The sequence below is a fragment of the Macrobrachium rosenbergii genome, chromosome 47, assembly GCF_040412425.1.
Source record: "Macrobrachium rosenbergii isolate ZJJX-2024 chromosome 47, ASM4041242v1, whole genome shotgun sequence".
Lineage (NCBI taxonomy): Eukaryota > Metazoa > Arthropoda > Malacostraca > Decapoda > Palaemonidae > Macrobrachium > Macrobrachium rosenbergii.
This window is the reverse complement of record NC_089787.1, coordinates 34520624-34530623: the sequence shown is the minus strand read 5'-3', so window position 1 is coordinate 34530623 and position 10000 is coordinate 34520624.

Below are 10000 nucleotides of genomic sequence, written 5' to 3'. Positions count from 1 at the left end.
TATATATATATATATATATATATATATATATATATATATATATATATATATATATATATATATATATATATATATATATATATATATATATATATATATATATATATATATATATATATATATATATATATATATATGTTTTAGCTTCCTCTTATTTGTAGTTAATAAATTCTGAGCCCACAAATTCTTCTTGACTGGTTAGACATCCAGAATCCCATCTGAAATATCAGTGAATATGTGTGAATATGAAAAAAAAAGGTTTATTCACGACATGGAAACATTTCAATCGCAGACCTTTCCGACCGGTCCCATTTCCCCTTAACGTCAAGACCATCGCGGAATAATTTTATCGTCACGGCTGCTTCCGTCACCTATTCGTTTTTTATTGGAAATTCCTACCAAAAAATACTTGAAAAAGAAAGCAGTATTTATTGAATTCTAGTAGAATATTTCGATATTAGTTTATAAGCAATGCTGTTACCCGAAAAAGAACAGAGTATTTTTTTTTTATTCTGGTACAATATTTCGATATTAGTTCATAAGCAATGTTGTTATCAATTCATATTAACATGATTACGCTTATACTTACGGTTGCGATAGGGTGAATACATATACTGTAGATGCTACAAAACATAATTCGGTATAGAAACTGAAGAGGAAAATTGCTGCATAAATAACTTTTGAGTCGTGAACCCCACTTTTAATTCTAATGAATCATAACTGCAAGAAAAATATAATAAAACTAAACAAAACTCCATGAAATAAAAATCAAAGACAAGGAAAAGGACATGCCTTGAAAACTTGACAAACACCATTTTACTCGTACGGTCCAGTTCTTTGATATTTGTTCTGTATATGAAATAGAAAAAAAACTAAGAGTTGGAAGACAATGGTTTCCAGTCTCAGTCCATCTCTCTCTCTCTCTCTCTCTCTCTCTCTCTCTCTCTCTCTCTCTCTTCTACAATTGGAAGAACAATAGGGGAGAGAGTCAGTCTCCTATGGAATCCGGAAAAATCAGAATGAAACCCAACACAAGAAGATAGAAAGCAGATATGAGAGAGAGAGAGAGAGAGAGAGAGAGAGAGAGAGAGAGAGAGAGAGAGAGAGAGAGAGAGAGAGAGAGAGAGAGAGAGAGAATGTACTGGAGTGAGTCCTACCTTTTCGATATTCTGGTGCACATTTTGTTAAGGAAATGGTCACTCACTCAAACCATTTCTCTCTCTCTCTCTCTCTCTCTCTCTCTCTCTCTCTCTCTCTCTCTCTCTCCTCCCACAATTGCGACCTAAAAAGTTAACTAATAACTGATGACTTCATTCAGTTAACCGTTCCCTTCCTCAAGCAGTCAGGGATCAATGGGAATCAATCGCCGGTTGTTCAGCTGAGAGAGCAGAGAGAGAGAGAGAGAGAGAGAGAGAGAGAGAGAGAGAGAGAGAGAGAGATTGTCAACATAAATGTTCCCAGGTGTGTAAAGAGCGAATCGAATGAATCAAGTCGTCGCTTTAGAGAGGGAGAGAGGGAAACTCATCTCGAAAATACTTTTCGACTGGGAAAAGAGAGGCTGTGTTTGCTGGAATATCTACACTAGTATCATGTATATATATATATATATATATATATATATATATATATATATATATATATATATATATATATATATATATATATATATATATGTATGTATATATATATATATATATATATATATATATATATATATAAATATGTATATATATAAATATATATGTATATACATATAAATACACACACACACAGTACACACACACACACACACACACACACATATATATATATATATATATATATATATATATATATATATATATATATATATATATATATATATATCTATTCTTTCTTATTTCATATCAAACTCATTTCTCTTGATCACATTTACAACTATATTTTCCTCCCTTTTCCTCTCCAACTTTGTCCATCTCGACTCTTGCTTCAAAACAATAATCATTATACATACCTCCAGCCACCCCCCTTCCATGAACGCTGTGCTCAGAAATAATCTACAAAACTTTTTTCCTCATCTTCTCTTTCCCAGAAATACTTAGGAATATTTCTCTTTGACAACTACGTATTTCCAAGAATGAAACCCCTTTCCTAACAAATATTCATATGACTTAGTCTTTTCTTGTCTTCTCCTAGAACTCCATACCTACCATCAACTCCACCTTTCTCTTTCACCATCTTTAAATCTAAAAGAACTAAAACCACCACCTTCTCATATTTTTTCAAATGAACTAGATGCAGATTCAGTCACCCGCCCCTTTACTTCTGCATGGCGTACATACACATTAATGCAACCTTATTTCCCTTCAACACTTAATCTCTTACGAATAATCTTGAACTAACACAATTGTACTCTTTCGCCCATCCCCAGAGTGTTATCGTAACATTCAGTTTTCTTTATATTTGAAAGAAAAGGGACACTAGTAATTTTTCAAGAGATGAGGAATAGCTTCTGTGAACAGGAGAAACTATTATAATGACTTAAATTTTCAAAACACACTGATGCAACAATTGTTTGAGCAATTTATTTTGGTGCGAAGCCATGAAACTGGATAAATTTACGCAAGTTTTGATGGCACTAGCTTTGAAAAAATTACTTCAAGGATACAATACTCCAGTGCACCTAAAAGCCATGGGTCTTGGTTAAACATTGCTGAAGTTGCAGGCAATGTACCTGCCTTCATGCATGCTTTATGATAGTAAATGTGTAGGCATGTTTTTAAGCTGCGAAAACGCAACCATGGGTTTCAATGGGTTTTAAGCTCCACATCTTCCAGCTAGCTCCACAACTTTCAGCTACCCCAAACACAATCCGCCTTTCTCAATAATTTTGCAATATCGGTAAAGGGTATGAACCTGCAAACCCTATGCCCCCAACTACTGGGTGTGACTTTCCAACGTTTTACAGAATCCCACAGGGGTCAAAGTGTCTTGTTCACTGGCTTCAGGAAAGGAGACTGATAGTGGTATAGCAGTAGTAGTAAAATTTAGCCAGCCATTATGCAGTGGCACGGGCCCTTGCTCCTAGAGAAGCTTGTAAGGGTAAAAAAGTCAATGACGTGAAAGTGAGATTATGGCCAGGGAAATGAAAAGTTCGACAAGCAGGGTCACAAACCCTTTTAAACCCTAAGGTACCCATCAGTAGGAGAGAAAGAGTGTAATCGAACTCTTGGCAAGTAGTAGGTGGCCAGAGAGTGAAGTCTCAGCGACGACTGCCGACGACTCTGAGGAGACTGATCTACCCTATATGGGCTATTTCTTCTAGTAAAGGTGTCTACAATCCAATACTCAGTTCTAGTCCACGCCATGAGAAACCAAGAAAAAGAAAATTGAAAGAAAAAATATAATTGAATGTAACCAAGAAGGAATTTCTAAACGAGCCTCTTGAAGGATGGAGGCTGTAAAAAGTTATAGGAGCACTGAACAGAATTCCAGGAATGGTATGGAATTTAAAATTTAGATCAAAAGCCAAGCGCTGAGGCCTATGAGGTCATTCAGCGTTCAAAGGAAAACTGAGAGTGAAAAAGTTTTAAAAGGTGCAACAAGAGGAAAACCTGTCCGTTGCACTATGAAACAACTGTTACGAGACGGTGGAAAGTAAGATGGAAGAAAGAGAATACGAACGGATGTACAGTAAAAGAAATGAAAGTGGGTGCCTACTATGCAACGTGTGAGGTGCCCCGACGCCACTACCCTCCCCCTACGAGGCAGAATTCCAGAGCACAAAAGTTATTTTGTAAAAATACAATTATGTGCGTTCTTTTACCATCTTCGATTATATTGACTCTTGAAGAAGATAACGTTGGAGAAAATTCTCCGGGTAAAGATTTTCGTGATCATAATTACGGCAATACCAGAATGCCAATAACCCGAATCAAGCGAGCTCAAAGAATAGAGAATCGGATATCAGCAAATACCCCTTAGGCTGTAAGTAGGATTTGGTTTCCCAACTCATGAACTAATATTGAATATTAAATTTCCCTTCTCTCTCTCTCTGTCTCTGTCTCTCTCTCTCTCGTTTTCTCTTTTTTGCTCTAGCAAAATATGTTCGTTCTTTTTTATTGAAGCCTCTATCTCTCTCTCTCTCTGGTGAGTTTTCCTCCTTTTTGTTTCAGCAAATATGTTCGTTCTATTTTATTGAAGTATCTCTCTCTCTCTCTCTCTGGTGAGTTTTCCTCCTTTTGGTTGCAGCAAAATATGTTCGTTCTTTTTTACTGAAGTCTCTCTCTCTCTCTCTCTCTCTCTCTCTCTCTCTCTCTCTCTCTCTCTGGTGAGTTTTCCTCCTTTTTGTTTCAGCAAAATATGTTCGTTCTCTTTTTACTCTCTCTCTCTCTCTCTCTCTCTCTCTCTTCTCTCTCTCTCTCTCTCTCTGGTGAGTTTTCCTCCTTTTTGTTTCAGCAAAATATGTTCGTTCTTTTTTATTGAAGTCTCTCTCTCTCTCTCTCTCTCTCTCTCTCTCTCTCTCTCTCTCTCTCTCTCTCTCTCTCTCTCTCTGGTGAGTTTTACTCCTTTTGTTTCAGCAAAATATGTTTTTTTTTTTTTATTGAAGTCTCTCTCTCTCTCTCTCTCTCTCTCTCTCTCTCTCTCTCTCTCTCTCTCTCTCTCTCTCTGGTGAGTTTTCTCTTTTGTTGCAGCAAAATATGTTTTTTTATTGAATTCTCTCTCTCTCTCTCTCTCTCTCTCTCTCTCTCTGGCTAAATTTTTCTATTTTTTGTTTCAGCAAAATATGTTCGTTCTTTTTTTTTTATTAAAGTCTCTCTCTCTCTCTCTCTCTCTCTCTCTCTCTCTCTCTCTCTCTCTCTCTCTCTCTCTCTCTCTCTCTCTCTCTCTCAGTGCTGAATTTTTTCTATTTCTTTTATTTCAGCAAAATATGTTCGTTCTTTTTTATTATTAAACTCTCTCTCTCTCTCTCTCTCTCTCTCTCTCTCTCTCTCTCTCTCTCTCTCTCTCTCTCTCTCTCTCTCGTGAAATTTTTCTATTTTTTTGTTTCAGCAAAATATGTTCGTTCCTTTTTTTTATTAAAGTCTCTCTCTTATCTATCTCTCTCTCTCTCTCTCTCCAGTAAATACAAATACGCGAAATCCCTATTTTTTTTTAAATTTAAGGGAAAAAATATCTCATTCTTTTTACTTACTTCTCTCTTTTACTACCCACTGAGCTATTCTTACCTTCATGAAATTCCTTTTTTATCCTTGAGTAAACGGTTATTACCACTTATTAAAACACCCTCTCTCTCTCTCTCTCTCTCTCTCTCTCTCTCTCTCTCTCTCTCTCTCTCTCTCTCTCTCTCTCTCTCTCTATTCGTTTTCCTAGAAATTCACCATCTGTTTCCCTGGGCGTCCAGGATCTAAAACTCCCAGTAATCATTGTTACAAAAAAAGACTTCAAAAGATTAACACATTGTTGCCGGAACTCTTTTATCTCATTTTTCACCTTTTTTTTCCAGGAATGGTTTTTTAATATTAACCCCAAAGAGTGCTTGCCCGTTCCATTACGGACACGGGTAATCCTTTGTATGCTTATTACAGCGAAGGTTTGCGAGCTATTTCAACAAATTTAGTATGCAATTAGCTTTGTCTTCGTTATCATGAGATTTGCATTTCGGGTTAATCCTGTTTTTCTTTCCTCTTTTTTCAGGGTTACATGGATTAGGAAACCCGGCTTTTCATTTTAACAGCATTTTAGGCAAGTATAAACCGTTTGACCTTTGTTTTAATCCTGTTTTTCCTTATTAAGCTCTTAGTTGTATGAAAACATACTGTCATTTTTTAAAGCACATAACTTCCTTCATGAACTGAATTTGCATTCCAACGAACCATCCAAAAATATTTATTTCAATAGTAATCGCAAAGTACAGCTTTTAACAGTTTTTATAAGTATCTTTCTCACTCCCCTTTCTTGCTAAATGACCCAACAAGCACTGGTGAAATGGCAAAGTAATATTCACGTGAATGTTTTAACCATTACGAGCAATTTCAACAAAGATTTGGGGATGACATCTATTATTTATTTTAAGTTGAAATCAAAGTAAATGAACTTCCACTTCAGCAAAATACATAACGCCATTTTGAATATGATTTCCTAACCAAAAACCATACTAAGAAACTATGAATTATCTCAAATGTGAGACTGTCAATTAAATCATTATGAAGTTATTTTTGTCTTGGTTATAAGAAAGTAAGTTCCTCCAATTAATTTCTGTCTGCTTCTTAAACAAATTAACTCCGTGTAGTTTTACGGTGCCCTAAAATGGAAGACTCCCTTGCCTTACTGCTGATTTTGCAGTAACTTGTGCATTAGTGTTTCACGAGCCCAACAGGTGGCATATCTCAATTTCGAAAACTTTGCAGATACTGCAGTTTTCCATCGGTTCCCAGTCCATAGGTTCACAACTGAGTCATATTGACTAGCCCCGTAGACTCCTTGACCTCACGTGACCCACTGCCACTTGCACCAGACTCCTTAGGGACTCTATTGGGATGAGGTTGCTAGGTTAAGGTCTTGCTCTCACAGATAAAGAAGGAAGATGAGGACCAATGGAATCTTAAGACATTCGTGAGGCCTATATAGCATTGTTCCCTTAATGCCCAAATCATATACTGAATAGAAATTCTGTAAATCAATGCAACAATAGTGCACGTGGTTGAATAAATGTCAAATTATATTTCATAAACAATATGCAAACTGATAAATCGTTTGGATGTCTTAGGAGAATTACGCGAGTGTGCGTGCCACTTTCTGATAACGTCATTCTGTAAGCGCTGAACAAGCCTGCAGCATTGCTGATGCAGTTTCTCAATGTAAATAAATTCCTAAAGGATTTCTTGCTATACTCTGCATACAATAAAACAGGAATATAATTGTAAGACCCTTGGAGGCAAAGATGATGAGAAATTGTTTTTCGAAAAAGTCGATCGATGACTGGGAATAAGGCTTAGGGAAATCTTTGACAAAATTCTTCCCAGTGCTTCTATGAAACATTCTGAATTGAATCTTACACACACCATTCACACAACATGAGTTTAGCCTTGTAACCAATTTTATTAATAATCAGAAAAATAACTATATGCCTCATTTTTTCTTTTACTGTTTGTTCTTCTCATTAAGTTTCTTCTGATAGCACCAGTGACAAATAATTTCGTATTCCTTGTTTTTAAAATTTTTTCTCTATGTTCTTGATGCAAGCTCACAGTTTTCTTTCCTTTGTGATGCAGTATTTTCTTCGACTGGTTTCAGCGAGCTAGACAATGTAAACAAAGTTTCCATTTTCCGTTCCATTCGGCCACAAATTCTTCCTCGATTCCTCAGATGCTTTCTGCTTCCAAGAAATATTTACGGAATGCAAAAGACAGATAAAAAAAAAAGGTTTTCTTTCTATATAAAATTGGGAAATATTTTTTATGGTTCACGTTCCCTGGAATTGGCATCGATATGATGTATTGCATACATAAGATAATGTATTTTACGTTTATGACTACCGACTTCACATGAAAGTTCATCTAACATACATATGCTGATGAGCCGTCTACTATACACATATTGATGTTTTGCCTTTTATGTAAATTAAAGGACAAAATTATTCACTTGTTTTTAAATAAAAGTTGATTTTTCCATACTGTCTTCCTTCGTTCGATGTAATCATTCGGTGACGTCCTTTTTTAGTTACCTCTGACAGGACAAACTATGAAACTGGAAAATAAATGAGGGTCGAATTCATTCTATAAATAATAAAACAAAATGAAAAAATGACCCGCCTACATTATTGCAATTTAATGGAATTTCCGTACTCTATCAAGGAATTGCCTAATTATAAAAAACTTGCATCAATTATTGAGAAACAAGATTGATGGCGCGTGCTACGCTGCCCTGGGAGCCGGTGCTGCCCGTCAAGTCTCCCCTACCCTCTCGATAACCCTACCTATCCCGCCCCCACCCGGGGGGGACAAACAGGTTTCAATAAGGAGGGTGGATGTGTCATGTCTCCCCAACCCTCCCAATCCCCTATACCACCCCAAGCGGACAAACAAGAAAGCTCCGCTCGGATTTTATTATTATAGATTATTCTTACTTGAAACGGATTTTTGCTGAATGTATTAATAAGTTTGGTTAAATATTAAATATACAAAACGAGAATGAAAAATCTGACTATCTCTATTTCTGTCAATTTCCCCCTTACTTGCAACAGAACTTATGCAAAATGCCATGATGTATCCAATTCATAACTTATTTCGTTTATCTTAACATGGAAGATGATGAAGAAAAGATTCTGTGACCCATGTTTTTATTCTAGTGAAATTCTTAAATTTTTCAAGAAGGTTAGGCATTTGTTTCAGGACCTACGGTATTTTCATCCAGTAGGTCATATGAGTTATGGATACGAAAGGAATTCACAAACAATTAAATATAAATCTATAAAATCTTTGAAGTCGCTAAGCCGAGATGAAAGCTTGAAATTAGATACATTAGCATGGACAAAAGAAGCTCTCAGTTGTTTAGTGATGAACTTACATAAACAGGAATCGCAAAAGGTATGGTCATCGACGACAGAAATTTGTAGTTTGGAATTAAGAAAATAAACTTGATAAAATTTTTTAATATACCTTAGGGCCCCAGTTACTTCCAGCCACTTTCGAATCCTCGAGAACAAAAAAGAAAAATAAATAAATATATAAACGGGAACCGTTGACTTACATTATAAAGAAAAAAATGGGAAAACAACTGTCCTCTCCCCCTCAAAAATAAAAAAAAAACAAAGTTTGAAAGGATACGGAACCCAAAGATACAGGATTCCTATTACAATGCGATTCATAAATATGGAGAAAAGAAAGGTCGACGACCTTCTGAGGACCGAATAATAGAATGCTTAACGAGAAAGTAATATAAACGTGGAGCTTTCTAACCCGGTTTTGAACGTCCGGAATTTAGGAGACAACGCATTATTTACATTTTTTCAAGTTTTCAGAGAATACAGAGAATACCAATTATGCTAAACGAACTACGATTACCAGTTAGATTTTACAAAGTCATCGTGAAAACTGGTAGTACGAATCTATCCAGGACTTAGTTTTTCAAAGTGGCTTTGTTTAAAACTAGCGCGTTTTTTGAGTGTCAATAATCGCATCATATAACAAGTAAAACATGCGACGAAGTTTCTCCACGCAATCGAGTTTTCTGTACAGCGTATAATCAAGGCCACTGAAAATAGATCTATCTTTCGGAGGTCTCGGTACAATCCTGTATGAGCCGCGGCCCATGAATCTTTGACCACGGCCGGGTGATGGCCTGTCCTATATCGTTGCCAGGTGCACTATTATGGCTAACTTTAACCTTAAATAAAAACTACTGAGGCTAGAGGGCTGCAATTTGGTATGTTTGATGACTGGAGGGTGGATGATCAAGATACCAATTTGCAGCCCTCTAGCCTCAGTGATTTGTAAGACCTGAGGGCGGACGGACAGACAAAGCCGGCACAACAGTTTTCCTTTACAGAAAACCAAAAATGAATATTAGCTCAATCATATTCAGTTCAGTTTCCAGGCCATAGCTTCGAATCTATATCGTACTTCTTTACTGATAAGGGGTCGAGTGGTAAGACGTTAACATAAAAATGATTGACCTTTGACCTACACGGTATAGAAATATTAACAAAAAATATATCTTTATAGCGATCGTTCTTACCTTATTGCAGAGAAGTGAATGAGGTCAAGTTGAAATGTCAACTAGTGAACCAAGATAATTACATAAAAGAATTTATGGAATTATTTCCTCCATAAGGCCAGCTACAAACATCAAGTATCACTAAACATTAATGAAGTCAATGATTCCTATTTAATTCTCGAATTAATCTTAACGATATTATGACAACTTGATTAAGTATTCTCGGTGTAGTAGAAAGATGGAGAATTAAGAATCGGATATCCTCTGAGTATACTTTTAGCATTAATAATAATCTTCGTAACTG